At 38.5% G+C, this 13,245-nt stretch overlaps 1 protein-coding gene across 28 annotated transcripts in view; it reads right to left on the bottom strand.

Moving 5' to 3' along the window:
- Positions 1–13,245, bottom strand: part of FBXO34 (F-box protein 34) — a 91,470-nt gene that overhangs the window by 54,750 nt on the left and 23,475 nt on the right. For 5 of the 28 annotated variants that reach the window (XM_081509489.1, XM_081509510.1, XM_081509508.1 and 2 more), the window contains exon 2: positions 10,836–10,979. The exons of the other annotated variants lie outside the window; for them this stretch is intronic. The gene's annotated coding sequence lies outside the window, so the exon portion shown is untranslated. The remainder of the gene's footprint in view (positions 1–10,835; positions 10,980–13,245) is intronic. 28 annotated transcript variants of the gene reach the window in all.

The raw sequence follows: 13,245 nt of genomic DNA, 5'->3' as shown, positions 1-13,245 counted from the left end.
AGTTAGGATTGTCAGTGAGTGTTTTGTATAGAAACAAAGCTTCCCTAATACCTTGAGCACATACAATTCTGACAGGACATAAAGGGTTTCTGGGCGTGAAAATGGTTTTCTTGCATTCCTAGTTCTCTGGCTCTGCTCCAAGATTACTTTTATCAAGTTATCTTGAGTGAGATCCTTTTTGGAGGGAAACAGGAGGAACTTTGAAAGACTTTTATGGAAACATTTGCACATATACATTCCAGTCCTTGAAGTAATGATACCAAGTGTTCTTCAAGGTTCTAAAGAGAAAATTCTAAAATTACCTAATTCCACCAAAATTTCTGCTGCAGGCAATCACCACCATATTTATATCACATAATTGGTTATTAAGGGTAGGGAGAAAAGGAAAATGAATACTTTGATATTTTACTAAATGCCACTATTTAATATGTATTTTTAACTAAGTCCTCTAAGTACAATCTTATTAGGTGCTATCAATGTCCAAAAATTACAGATGAGAAAAGTGGGGCACTGAAAGGTTAAGTAACTTGTTAAGTAAATGGCAGAACGAGACTTGAATCCAGTCTGGCTCCAGTATCTGGGCTATTCTCTGCTATAGAATTCATACCCTAAAACTTCTCACTCTGAAACACAAGAAAGATGACTACATGAACATTTCCAGACCCTAGATCATTGATCCTCTTCACAATCCCAGTTACCTTTGAGATTTTACATTTTAAAAAACAAAATAAACACAGGAAAATAACAAAACTAAAACATCAGGGCAGATCCTTCTTTAAACAGTCTGTAAAGAATTAACAGCAGCTATTGCAGGCAGTAGCACCACTGACCAAAGCCCCCATCTGCCCACTCTACTGCAAAGCTCATTAGCCAACAGAGCCCGTCTAGGTAAAGAGATGCCAATCAGTTTTATATCGCTTCACTCTTTCATTTGATTGGTTAAATCATAATCAAACATCTGTAACATGAAAGGGATAAGGAAACAAAAAGTTAAAGAAATGTGACAAAGGAATAAACAATTCATAAAACAGAACTTGTTAAAAGCTCTCTGACATCCTCAGAAAGATGGTGCATTCATAAGTCAAGAAAGGAAGCCGTGAAAAGGCAAAAAAGTACAAGACTCTTGAAAACAAGTTTTTAAAAAGGTAGTATAAGGTTTTATATTGTGGAAGCAAAACCTAGAAAGTAAACAGAAACAGGAAACAGACAAGAAATAACCAAAGGATACCCAGCATCAGTCCAGGAGGTCAGCATTTAAGTAACAGAAATTACAGAATGAAAAGGAAAAAAAAAAAAATTTGAGGAGAGGACATTTTCAGAGAAATATAAATGTTCTACAACTAAAAGATTTAAGTAACTAAAAGATTTATGAAGTCTTCCAATTAATAAGGCCCACTCAGTGCTCAAATGAATAAAGACCCACGCCAGCAAATATCTTTGGGAAATTTCAGGAAACAAAGGCAAAAAAAAGACAATAAATGCTTTCAGAGAAAAGGTAGCTCATATGCAAAGGAACAAGAATCAAACTGGCGTCCCACAGCAATATAAATAAAACCAAAAATAAACAAATGGGACCTAGTGAAACTTACAAGCTTTTGTACAGCAAAGGAAACCATAAACAAAACAAAAAGACAACCCACCGTATTTTCAGAGAAAATATCTGCAAATAATGCAACTGACAAAGGCTTAACTTTCAAAATATATACACAATTCAATAACAAAAAAACAAACAACCCAATCAAAAAATGGACAGAAGACCTAAACAGACATTTCTCCAAAGAAAACTTACAGATGGCCAACAAGCACATGAAAAGATGCACATCATAACTAATTATTAGAGAAATGCAAATCAAAACTACAATGAGGCACCACCTCACATGGGTTAGAATGGCCATCATTAAAAAGTCTACAAGTAACATGCTGGAGGTGTGGAGAAAAGGAAACCCCCTTACACTGTTGGTGATAATGTAAATTGGTCCAGCCACTATGAAAAACAGTATGGCGGTTCCTCCAAAAAACTAAAAATAGAAGTGCCATATGATCCAGCAATTCCACTACTGGGCATACCTAGACAAAACTATAATTCAAAAAGACACATGTACCGCAATGTTAGCAGCACTAATAGCCAAGACATGGAAACAACCTAAATGTCCACTGACAGAGGAATGGATAAAGAAGACGTGGTACATACAATGAAATACTACTCAGCCATTAAAAAGAATGAAATAATGTTATTTACAGCAACATGGATGGACCTAAGATTATCATAGTAAGTGAAGTAAGTCAGAAACAGAAAGATAAATGCCATCTAATATCACTGATATGTGGAACCTAAAAAAATAATACAAATGAACTTACTTACACAACAGGAACAGATTCACAGACATAAAAAAGAAAAACAACTTATGGTTACCAAAGAGGAAAGGCTAGGAGAGAGATAAATTAGGAGTTTGGGATTAACACATACACACTACTATATATAAGACAGATAATCAACAAGGACTTACTCTATATGACAGGGAACTTGTAAATATTTTGTAATAACCTATATAGGAAAAGAATCTGAAAAAGAATGGATATATATATATGTGTAACTAATCACTTTGCTGTACACCTGAACTAATACAACACTGTAAATCAACTATATTCCAATAAAAAATTAAAATTAAATTTAAAAAAGAGAAAGACAAATGCCATATGATATCATTATATATGGAATTAAAATATGAAACAAATGAACTTATCTATGAAACAAACACCAACTCACAGACACAGAGAATAGGCTTGCAGCTGCCAAGGGCAGGGGAGGGGGGACAGGTTGGGAGTTGGGGATTAGCAGATGCAAACTATTATTTATAGAATGGACAAACAACAAGGTCCTACTGTATAGCACTGGGAACTATATTCAATATTCTGTGACAAACCATAGTGGAAACAAATATGAAAAAGAATGCACATATAGGACAAGTGAATCACTTTGCTGTACAGCAGAAATTAACCCAACACTGTAAATCAACCATACTTCAATTAAAAAAAAAATAATAATAAAACTGGCCTAAGACTTCTTTTCAATAATGAAGAATACTAGCAAAGAATGAATCAATGCCTTTGAAGTGCTGACAGAAAATTATGTTCAACCTACAATTCTACTCTCAGCCACACTAACATTCCACTTTAAGAATAAAATAAAAACACTTTCAGACAAGGAAGTACTCAAAATTTACCTCTCACACATCTTACCTTAGTATGCATCCCAGCAAAACAAGGCAATACACTAAGAAAGAGGACTATATAAAACTGGAGCACAAGGATACAGGACATCAAGAGATGGATAACTATGAAAAAGGGAGATACCAGAAATTCATTCTATCTTTAAGAAAATGAAAAATATTAAGGTCAGTTATAAAAACTAACAAAACGCTCGTCAAAAAAAAAAAAGTACAACTGAGAACTCTGATGTGGAGAGGTTATGGCATCCGTTTTATCTCTGCAGAACTACCTTCTCCCCACCCCCAACATACATCTCCATCTGGGCATGGGACCAGGCTCAAGCTACTCTAATCTAGTCTCTCCACCTTGCCATAGCAACTTGTTCAGAAATAAACACAGAGCCAAGAATCAGTACTGGTGAGAGAGAGGTGAAGGAGGGTACCGAAAATAAAGCCAAAGGAAGAAAGCAAAGGGATACAGGGAGAGCCTAATTCTTCTAAGTAACCTTCAAGCACCTGGATCCAATCTTATTCTATCCCCCTGAACTCTCTATTTCCTTTCTTACTTAGGCTCGAACTGAACTGGTTTTCTAACACTAATAAAGGTCCCTAACCAAAATACTCCTCTTTCAAAGCAAGAAGTCAAAAGATACCACCTACTGTTAGTAAAATAAAAATATACAGTATTTACTAAGGTGAGCAGAAAGCTAAAAATAATGATATATAATTATATCAGAAAGAAGGTGGGGAACAGGGTAGTGGTGTTGGGAAATAATTCTTGATGGTTTTCTGTGTCCTGCAAGCAAGGCACTGTCTGCTCTTTGTTCTGGACTATATTCTCAAGGATGTTTATATAGTGAACAACCTTGGAAGACAGAAGCTCTGTCTTCAGTATATTACTGTCTCCCTCTGAAGCAAAGAGCAAGCATGCTTACTGCCCATTACAACATATTTGAAATCCTTAAAATTACAGTTTTCTCCAGTAACAAAATCCATTATGTGAACAGTGTTGGCCCTCTCTGCAGTGTCCTGTGCGAAGTGCAGCTTGGGATACAGGCACAAATGCATGTTGATACTTCAGCTACTGCTAAGGCTATAAGTAATAAACTGTACTTCATTTCTGACTCTGCCTCCAACCATAACAGTCTACATTTCCACCAGCATCCATGAAACTGTGACAGGCTAATTTGTTAGCTTCAAGTAGAGTAAACCCTCAGATCCTTTGTAATTCTGGACAGGTCATAAATGAGAGCTATATCTTGAATATCACTATAGACAATGCTTAAAACTGACAAATCTAGAAATGGAAGCATAAGCACATTAATATGGGGATTATCACTAGAAGAATCAAATAAAGAAGGAACTGAAGTGGTTCCCTGGGGGGTGGGAGGGGATTGGGAAGGCAGAGGACTAAGGGATTTTACTGCTTTCATCATAAACTCTTTGAACTGTTACATTTTCCACCCACCATGAACATGCATTCAAAAAAGAAGCCTTTCTTGGCTCCTTTAAAGGGGGAAAAAAAGAAGTGCACAAGAAAAAACTCTTTTCAAGAGGATGGGATGAACGGGGAGACTGGAGTTGACATATATACACTGTTATGTCTAAACTAGATAACTAATGGGAACCTCCTGTACAGCACAGGGAGCTCTCCTCAGTGATCCGTGGTCACCTAAATGGGGAGGAAACCTAAGAGAGAGGACGTGTGGATACATACAACTGATTCCCTTTGCTGTACAGCAGAAACTAACACAACATTGTACAGCAACTATATTTTGGTAAAAATTAATTAAAAGAAAAACCTCTTTTTAGTATTCATTCTGCTAAAATTGGATGGGAGCATCAAGAAAAGTACTAATTAAGCATGGTGTTCTCCTCACAGTTTTTAGAAATCTAAAAGGGAAAGTCTCTCACCAATGATCATCTCAAGCCAGAAAACAGTCTCAATGTATCTCCAAAAATAAGTATGTCATGTCTTGCTTTGGAGAATTTCTTTTTTTTTAATGATTCTACTAGCGATGTACACAATAGTGTCCTACAACCTCTATGGAAAGCATCTTACTGGCTTCAGCATATAAATGTATCCTTAAGTAGAATCTTATTGCAGGAAATCATAAGTTACCCCTTAAATCACCAGTGTTTTAAAAGTGAAATTAAAATTACGAGAAGAAATACTTTTATGGTGAAGGGAATAAAATGTCATCTTACAAGGAAAAAAAGAGACAAACAGCTAATTAATGGTCAAAAAGTAATTCACGTTAAGGAATCAGAATTTTCTAACCAAAATTTGAAATTAAACAATGAAAAATAATTTGGAATTATTTTGTATAGTTGGTAGGGGATAACTAGCTCCATTTTTTACTTAAAAATTCAGACTAGCAAAGCCTACTCATTGTCTACTTCTCTACTTCTCCACCAAATTTTACTTCTTATACAGCTCCCGCTGAACCTAATTTTTAGGGACGATGAAGAAGGCACATATACAAATTCTGCTCCCGAGATAAGCTAAATTGTTCTTGGGCTAAACTGTAAGTCTAAGTAATAGAGGATCTGATTAGGAGCCAGCTCTGGTTTCATTTAAAATGCACCTTAAATTGTTGTTTAGTCACTAGGTCGGGTCTGACTCGGCAACAACAACATACAAGTGCTTCAATCATACTGGTTTCATTCAAACTACTTAACTTCTGAGAAGCTGGGGCAAAGAAAAGAGCTCTGTGAAGTCAGTTTCACTACAGTGTTGCTAATTTCTTTTTCATATCTAGCTGCTCTTCACTAACAAGGCTTACTGTGTAGTGAAGTTCCTCTACAGTCAGATTGCATGGGTTTGAAATCCAGCTCCTACACTTTACTGAGGTAAGTTGCTAAACCTCTAAGACTCAGTTTTCTGCAAGAAAAAAGGAACAGGAATACTTTCTTCATAGAATTGTTACAAAGATTTTTTTTTAAATACACATAAAAGCTTTAGCATAAGACCAAGTCAAAAGAAAAAAGAAGGAAGAAAGAAGACAGTTATTAATATTGTGCCGCCTTATTTCATGGAAAGCCACATCCAGTAGGAAAGAGATGCTCCATCTGCACACAGTGGAACACATTCTGAGATTCTTTCTTATTAATTAAACCGCCAGTGAAGGTTATGAAAAGCAACTTCACCAAAAAGATGCTACAGGCATGAAGCAGACAATGCATTTCAGCAAGCCAAACTCAGTCCCTTTTCCACCAAGAGAAAAATCCTTAAATTTTGCACGTTTGTTTGCCTTGGGCTTACCAGGTGGCGCTAGTCTAAAGTATCTGCCTGCCCAAGAATATACAATGGAGAAAAGACAATCTCTTTAACAAGTGGTGCTGGGAAAACTGGTCAACCACTTGTAAAAGAATGAAACTAGAACACTTTCTAACACCATACACAAAAATAAACTCAAAATGGATTAAAGATCTAAACGTAAGACCAGAAACTATAAAACTCCTAGAGGAAAACATAGGCAAAACACTCTCCCACATAAATCACAGCAGGATCCTCCATGACCCACCTCCCAGAATATTGGAAATAAAAGCAAAAATAAACAAATGGGACCTAATCAAAATCAAAAGCTTTTGCACAACAAAGGAAACTATAAGCAAGGTGAAAAGACAGCCTTCAGAATGGGAAAAAATAATAGCAAACGAAGCAACAGACAAACAATTAATCTCTAAAATATACAAGCAACTCCTGCAGCTGAATTCCAGAAAAATAAACGACCCAATCAAAAAATGGGCCAAAGAACTAAACAGACATTTCTCCAAAGAAGACATACAGATGGCTAACAAACACATGAAAAGATGCTCAACATCACTCATTATTAGAGAAATGCAAATCAAAACCACAATGAGGTACCATTTCATGCCAGTCAGAATGGCTGCTATCCAAAAGTCTACAAGCAATAAATGCTGGAGAGGGTGTGGAGAAAAGGGAACCCTCTTACACTGTTGGTGGCAATGCAAACTAGTACAGCCACTATGGAGAACAGTGTGGAGATTCCTTAAAAAACTGGGAATAGAACTGCCATACGACCCAGCAACCCCACTGCTGGGCATATACACCGAGGAAACCGGAATTGAAAGAGACGCGTGTACCCCAATGTTCATCGCAGCACTGTTTACAATAGCCAGGACATGGAAGCAACCTAGATGTCCATCAGCAGACGAATGGATAAGGAAGCTGTGGTACATATACACAATGGAATATTACTCAGCCATTAAAAAGAATACGTTTGAATCAGTTCTATTGAGATGGATGAAACTGGAGCCCATTATACAGAGTGAAGTAAGCCAGAAAGAAAAACACCAATACAGTATACTAATGCATATATATGGAATTTGAAAGATGGTAACGATAACCCTATATGCGAGACAGAATAAGAGACACAGATGCATAGAACAGTCTTATGGACTCTGAGGGAGTAGGTGAGGGTGGGACGTTCTGAGAGAATAGCATTGAAACATGTATATTATCATATGTGAAACAGAACACCATTCCAGGTTCGATGCATGAGACAAATGCTCAGGGCTGGGGCAATGGGATGACCCAGAGGGATGGGATGGGGAGGGAGGTGGGAGGGGGGTTCAGGATGGGGAACACATGTAAACCCATGGCTGATTCATGTCAACGTATGGCAAAAACTAGTACAATACTGTAAAGTAATTAGCCCCCAACTAAAATAAATAAATTCATTAAAAAAAAAAAAGTAAAGTATCTGCCTGCCAATGCAGGAGACACAGGTTCAGTCCCTGGGTTGGGAAGATCCCTTGGAGACAGAAATGGCTGCCCACTCCAGTATTCTTGCCTGGAAAATTCCACGGACACAAAAACCTGGTGGGCTATAGTCTGTAAAGATTCAGATATGACTGAGCACACACGCACACATCATCATGGAACACAAAGGTCAACAAAAGCAAAACTTTCTTAAACAATGGAGGTACTTTTAAATATAAATTTTAATGTAAATTATTTTATAGCTAACTTCATCATGTTACAGTCTTTCCAACCTTCATTCATTCAACAAGCATTTGTTAAATAAGCATCTATGAAGCTCTCCGGAGAAGACACTGGCGCCCCACTCCAGTACTCTTGCCTGGAAGACCCCGTGGACGGAGGAGCCTGGTGGGCTGCAGTCCATGGGGTCGCGAAGAGTCAGACACGACTGAGTGACTTCACTTTCACTTTTCACTTTCATGCACTGGAGAAGGAAATGGCAACCCACTCCAGTATTCTTGCCTGGAGAATCCCAGGGATGGGGGAGCCTAGTGGGCTACCGTCTATGGGGTCGCACAGAGTCGGACACAACTGAAGTGACTTAGCAGCAGCAGCAGAAGCTCTTGGAATAAAATGAACAAATTATCAAAGCCCTCAAGGAATTTACATTTTGGCGGTAAGAAAAACATCACAATAAGTAGTGTTCACAGTATATGTTTCAAGGAGGTAATGATTATGGGAGAAAACTGACTAGTGTTAAAGAACTTGGAAGTGCAGGAAGAGAGTGGCAATTGCCATTTTGGACAGGGTGATCAGAGTAGGCTTCCTTGAGAAGGTGCTGTTTAAGAAGAGATTTGAAAAAGGTGAGGGAATAAGAAATGAAAATTTATCTAGGCACATGGGACAGGCTAGGACAAGCACTTGCCTGCACCACCATTACCTAACAAATAAGCAAAATGTTGTCTCTTATCACCTTCTCCGAAAAAAATTCTGTGCTAGCAATATATACATATGACTCAGTGGTAAAGAATCCGTCTGCCATACAGGAAACTCAAGAGATGTGGGTTGAATCCCTGGGTCAGGAAGACCCCCTGGAGGTGCAAAAGGCAACCCACTCCAGTATTCTTGCTAGGAAAATCCCCTGAACAGACAAGTCTGGCAGGCTACAGTTCAAAGGGTCACAAAGAGTCAGACATGATTGAGCAACTAAGCATATATAAATTCATTCAACAAATGTTTAACTAAGGACACAGGAAAGAACATGATATGTACCACTTTCTATCCTAAACTATGGAGACCTCAGCAAGGGGCCTAAGGTTGACTACAAAGATCTTTCAAGTGTTAAGATATATTTTTTTCCTCTGTTACTTAGCTTATTGGGTCTTCACTGCTTTCAGAAAGGAAAGGAAGGGGAAGAAAGAAAGCAAGCAGAGATCTATAGAAATTTGTCCTCCAGATAAAGTGGGATGATACTACCTACAATGAAAAGTATCTCAGTCTCTATTCTTTAAAGCACAAATATTGGCCCCTTAAGTTTTTTCACCCAAAGAGTGAAAAATTTCAAAAGTACGAACAATGATATTATAATCTCTCCCTGACTGCAGCAGGCCAAAATATTGCTACTGGGAGTCTAATAATTTTTCTAACACTTTCTCAAGATCCACTTCTATTACAGAAAAAACGTGATCTACCAAGCACAAGGTGCTACATGCCATGCACTAGCTAAGAAAGAGGTCTCTGACCTCCAAGACCTCATCAAGTGATATGGGAAAACATGCATTAGGTATCTTTTATGCTACTGGATTTACTGCTTCGAAAGTAAGTACAGTTCATCTGGTTGAAAAGAAAAATACTATGAATTTTATTTCCCTCAAGTCACAACCAAAAGCTTGTATTTATAGAGTTGAAAACACATTTTACAAACAGTCTACAAAAAATTACTTTAACAGAATTTTTTCTTTCAGAACACACTTTATATAATTTATATAATCTAAGCCACTTAACTGGAGAGTAAAAGGTTAGAAAGTTAAGAGACCCACAAGAAACATATAAAAGGAACCAAAAGAAATGTATTTATTATTTTCCCTAATTACGTTAAAGGACATTTTAAGATTAGTTGAAATACGCTTCTGCATATTAAGGAATGTATGAAAAAAAAAAACAGAAGACCAAGAAAAAAAAAAGTAGCACACTTTAACCTTATGCCCTAATCGGCTGCTGCTGCTGCTGCTAAGTTGCTTCGGTCGGGTTCCGACTCTTAGCGAACCCACAGACAGCAGCCCACCAGGCTCTGCTGTCCCTGGGATTCTCCAGGCAAGAACACTAGAGTGGGCTGCCATTTCCTTCTCCAATGCATGAAAAGTGAAAAGTGAAAGTGAAGTTGCTCAGTTGTGTCCGACTCTTCGAGACCCCATGGACTGCAGCCTACCAGGCTCCTCCATCCATGGGATTTTCCAGGCAAGAGTACTGGAGTGGGTTGCCATTGCCTTCTCCGATGCCCTAATCTACTTTTTTTTAATCAAGAGTGCAAATCCTGGACTTTTCTGGTGGCGCAGTGGATTAGCATCTGCCTGCCAATGCAAGAAACAAGAGTTCGATCCCTGGTCCTGGTTCAGGAAGTTTTCCCATACGACAGAGGAACCAAGCCGGTACACCACAACCACTGAGCCTAAGTGCTGTAACTGCTAAGTCGCTTCAGTCGTGTCCGACTCTGTGCGACCCCATAGACAGCAGCCCACCAGGTTCTGCCATCCCTGGGATTCTCCAGGCAAGAATACTGGAGTAGATTGCCATTTCCTTCTCCTAAAGCCCAAAAGCCTAGAGCCTGTGCTTTGCAACAAGAGAAGCCACCGTAATGAGAAGCCTGCGAATCACATGGAAGAGTAACTCCCACTCACCACAGTTAGAAAAGGCCAGAGCACAGCAACGAAGACCCACGGTGGCCAAAAATAAATAAATGGCATTCCCTGGTGGCTCAGTGGTAAAGAATCTGCCGGTCAATGCAAGAGATGTAGGTTCAATCCCTGGGTCAGGAAGATCCCCTAGAGTAAGAAATAGCAATCTATTACAGTATTCTTGCCTGGAAAATTCCATGGACAAAGGAGCCTGGCAGGCTACAGTCCATGGGGTCGCAAAAAGTCGGACATGACTGAGCGGACATGCACACACAACCTCCTACTTATACAACAAAAATGTGAATTTCCCAGAAAAGTCAGTGTTCACTTGGACTTTACTAATCAATTTTATTAACGATATTTGCCATAAAGGGGAAAATCCACAAGATGTTAAGATAAACAGTAAAAAGACATAAGGATTGGGGCTTCCCTAGTGGTCCATGGTTAAGACTCCATGCTCCCAATGCAGGGGCCCCTGCTTTGATCCCTGGTCAGAGAACTAGATCCGACATGCCCCAACTAAGAGTTCACATGCTGCAACTAAAGATCCCACATTCTGCAGTGAAGATCAAAGATCCCACATGCTGCAACTAAGACCTGGTACTGCCAAGTAAATAAGTAAAAAGAGATATTAAAAAAAAAAGACAAAAGGATAAATTCTTAAATTTAAGACTGGTACTTGCCAAAGAATATATAGGTCTGTAAACTGTGCTGAGAGAAAAAGTGACAGAAGTTAACTAGTGGACTGTACATAATGCCTGGCATATAAAACATGCTCCTTTTAAGTAAATGGATAAATACATAGGACTTGAAATTCCACAAGTTAAAAATGGTGGTATTTAACTATTTTATCAAGATAACCATGTAACATTTCATAAAACATAGGCAAAGAAAATGTCAAATGAAAGATATGATTCCTAAAGTATAAAGCTATAGACTTTCTTTGCATTTATTTTCAGGATCCATTTTCACAGTCTTCATAGCATCCCAAATTAGCTAGACTACTGTGATGATAGTATAGATCTTCAACTAGAAGACAGCCTGAACCACAGAAACTTATCCCCAAGGGCTGAAGTGGCATGTAGAAAGTACCAAGAACCTCCAGAGAATAATCCTGATGCTGCCGCTAAGTCGCTTCAGTCGTGTCCAACTCTGTGCGACTGAACTTGAAATAAAATCTCTTGCCCTACTTAGGAAACAAGTTTGTCTCTCCTGGTTCATGGACAATAGAGCAAATGTGTCCTTTGAGACTTCCTTACCAAACTCAAAATCATCTTCGGAAACTCCAACTAATCAATTTCCTATGGTAGTTCCAAGAGTGATTTCAGAGCTTCAGATAGGCAATTTTATGTTATTAATTATTTAATATACATTATTTTTTTCGATGATCCAGTGGATGTTGGCAATTTGATCTCTGGTTCCTCTGTCTTTTCTAAAACCAGCTTGAATGTGTGGAAGTTCACAGTTCACATATTGCTAAAGCCTGGCTTGGAGAATTTTGAGCATTACTTTACTAGCGTGTGAGATGAGTACAATTGTGCGGTAGTTTGAGCATTCTTTGGCATTGCCTTTCTTTGGGATTGGAATGAAAACTGACCTTTTCCAGTCCTGTGGCCACTGCTGAGTTGTCCAAATTTGCTGACATATTGAATGCAGCACTTTCACAGCATCATCTTTTAGGATTCGAAATAGCTCAACTGGAATTCCATCACCTCCACTAGTTTTGTTTGTAGTGATGCTTCCTAAGGCCCACTTGACTTCACATTCCAGGATGTCTGGCTCTAGATGAGTGATCACACCATCGTGATTATCTGGGTTGTGAAGATCTTTTTTGTACAGTTCTTCTGTGTACTCTTGCCACCTCTTCTTAATATCTTCTGCTTCTGTTAGGTCCATAGCATTTCCATCCTTTATCGAGCCCATCTTTGCATGAAATGTTCCCTTGGTATCTCTAATTTTCTTGAAGAGATCTCTAGTCTTTCCCATTCTGTTGTTTTCCTCTATTTCTTTGCACTGATCACTGAGGAAGGCTTTCTTATCTCTCCTTGCTATTCTTTGGAACTCTGCATTCAGATGGGTATATCTTTCCTTTTCTCCTTTGCTTTTCCCTTCTCTTCTTTTCACAGCTATTTGAAAGGCCTCCTCAGGCAGCCATTTTGCTTTTTTACATTTCTTTTTCTTGGGGATGGTCTTGATCACTGCCTCCTCTACAATGTCATGAACCTCCGTCCATAGTTATCAGGCACTCTGTCTATCAGATCTAGTCCCATAAATCTATTTCTCTCTTCCACTGTATAATCATAAGGGATTTGATTTAGGTCATACCTGAATGGTCTAGTGGTTTTCCCTACTTTCTTCAATCTAAGTATGAATTGGGCAATAAGGAGTTCATGATCTGAGCCACAGGCTGCTC

This window comes from Giraffa tippelskirchi, chromosome 7 (genome assembly GCF_054371585.1).
Source record: "Giraffa tippelskirchi isolate mGirTip1 chromosome 7, T2T-mGirTip1v1.2.pri, whole genome shotgun sequence".
NCBI classification, from domain to species: domain Eukaryota; kingdom Metazoa; phylum Chordata; class Mammalia; order Artiodactyla; family Giraffidae; genus Giraffa; species Giraffa tippelskirchi.
Note: the sequence above shows the minus strand (reverse complement) of the source record. Positions and strands in the feature narration are given on the sequence as shown.